Source organism: Trematomus bernacchii, unplaced genomic scaffold (genome assembly GCF_902827165.1).
Source record: "Trematomus bernacchii unplaced genomic scaffold, fTreBer1.1, whole genome shotgun sequence".
Lineage (NCBI taxonomy): Eukaryota > Metazoa > Chordata > Actinopteri > Perciformes > Nototheniidae > Trematomus > Trematomus bernacchii.
In genome coordinates, this window is record NW_022987568.1 from 62,501 (window position 1) to 65,000 (window position 2,500).

At 43.3% G+C, this 2,500-nt stretch overlaps 1 protein-coding gene and 2 non-coding genes across 3 annotated transcripts in view; 2 read left to right on the forward strand and 1 right to left on the reverse strand.

Annotated features, from left to right (window-relative positions):
* LOC117479108 (caskin-1-like) overlaps positions 1 to 2,500 on the reverse strand; it is a gene marked incomplete at its 3' end in the record, with an annotated part of 83,817 nt that overhangs the window by 60,639 nt on the left and 20,678 nt on the right.
* On the forward strand, positions 1,787 to 1,859 carry trnar-ccu. The gene has a single exon. It is a non-coding gene; the product is annotated as a tRNA-Arg (tRNA).
* On the forward strand, positions 2,397 to 2,469 carry trnar-ccu. Its single transcript has one exon. It is a non-coding gene; the product is annotated as a tRNA-Arg (tRNA).

Below are 2,500 nucleotides of genomic sequence, written 5' to 3' on the forward strand. Positions count from 1 at the left end.
CACACACACACGTATAGGCACAGACACTCACGCAGAGCCACCCACATGTTCTGCATGTGTAGAACAGCTGCATAAATTAGGAAGAACCACACAAAAAAAGCTATAGTGCGATCTCATTGGCTGCTGCAGGCCACTATTCCTCTCTCATTGGCTGCCGGGCTGCAAAACAACCGTCTAATTGGCCGGTTGGAACACACACCCACTGCAGCAGGGATCACAGGAGGTGAGCTAACTGAACATGATGTTGATATGATAAAAAACACACACACACACACACACACACACACACCACACACACACACACACACACACACACACACACACACACACACACACACACACACACACACACACACACACACACACACACACACAGGTCCCAGTTCACCTCCTGCCCTGCCGTGGTGCCCTTGAGCAAGGCACCGGACAACCCCCCACCCACTCCCATTGCTCCCCGGGCGCTGTGCAATAGCTGCCCACTGCTCCTAGTACTAGACTCCTGGTGCTAGGATGGGTTAAAAGCAGAGAACACATGTCACTGTGTGTGCTGTGTGCTCTGCATGGGAGACCATTAAAGACGGTTCTATTACTATTCTATTCTATTACCTGATGCATAAATAAACAGGTCAGAATTACCTGTCACAAATCCATGTTAATCACAATTCTTGTCATAAAAGTCATACAATAATAAATAGATAGATATATACTTTATTAATCCCAATTTGGGAAATTATTTTGTTACAGGAACAGTGTGTTCAACATTAAAATACAAATACTTAAAAAGTGGAATAGAGTTAACAATTTAAAATTAAAATTAAAATTCAAAATAGTTTATCAAATATAAACAATATAACAAATTCTGGATAATTAAAATGTTCTTTAAAAATGTCAAACATACTGCAGGAGCAGGAATACTCATACTATACTGTATATTATACATTATTATAGTATATAATTTGCAGATGTACAGCAAATTCTTATCAGGAAGGAGAAACTCAACTACGGAGCAGTGAGTTCTCAGCCGGCCAGAGGGGACGATAAAGTATGACACATTTTTACAAGACTCAGTCGAAAACAGTCAAAAACATCATGATAACGTTATAATGTACCTTTTGCCTGTACTGTTTTCACTGAGAGAGCTTAAAATCACCTTAATGCAAGTCAATGGAAGCTCCAAATCAAGGTGATTTTGACATAGCATCCATATCATGCAGAGCTCTACCAGAAACTGAGACATGTTGGACTATAGTGCTCTGCAAGATAAAAGGTGCACATTATAAGACTCTGGTTCTGGGACTTTCTCTTTGAGTATCGTTCAAACCTCTCCATCCCATCCTGTGTTTCCACTTTAGTGCAAGGTACAAACAACAAGAGCTTTAGCTTCTGCAGAATATTCCAGAATCTCTCTCGTTTCCTGCTGTCAGCTCCTGGCCCGGTTCAACATGACTAATCACTCTCAGCGGCTCTCTGCAGCTAACCCTGCCAGCCAGACTGATTCATGGGGCGGGAAAACACTAACAGGGGGGAGGAGGGCGTGGGCAGAGAAACAGAGATGGAGACAGGAAAGAAAAAGATGGAGGTATAGGTGGTGCGAAGAGAAGATCATTCAGGGATGCATGAAAGTGTACAGATGCAATGTGACTTCCTCTACTAGAAGTTAGCGTCTCTCTCCTGCGACAAAGAGCCAATGTGATTTTGGATCGCCTGTAGAAAATGAACAATTGAAGAGCAGAGTCATACGGACAGAGAGCTGCAGAGAATAGGACAGAATAGAGAGGTTCATGTCGCCCCAGTGGCCCAATGGATAAGGCACTGGCCTCCTAAGCCAGGGATTGTGGGTTCGAGTCCCATCTGGGGTAAAATGTTGTTGACTAGCACTATCATAGCTTTGGAAAGTGGAACACTGTGAGACCCTTTGAAAAAAGTTCTGTTCTGTTAGTGTTCACCAGATGCTAGGCTATAAAGGAACGTTAACATGACTTCACGTCACCACCGCTAAGCTAAAGGTGGCTAATGTTGGGCTATAAAGGAACTACAGCACGGTCACATGACTTCAGGTCACCACCGCTAAGCTAAAGGTGGCTAATGTTGGGCTATAAAGGAACTACAGCACGGTCACATGACTTCACGTCACCACCGCTAAGCTAAAGGTGGCTAATGTTGGGCTATAAAGGAACTACAGCACGGTCACATGACTTCACCGCTAAGCTAAAGGTGGCTAATGATCCTGATAACCCTGTTGTTTAGTCACATCATTTAGACAATTGTTAGCAACTGCATTAACCACATTTACTGATGTATTTTACTGTACGAGAGAAAACACTCATTCGTGCTAACTGCCAAGAAATATGTACATTTACGTATGAATAGTACAGTACAAAAACACATGACCTATAGCCCCAGTGGCCCAATGGATAAGGCACTGGCCTCCTAAGCCAGGGATTGTGGGTTCGAGTCCCATCTGGGGTAAAATGTTGTTGACTGGCACTATCATAGCTTT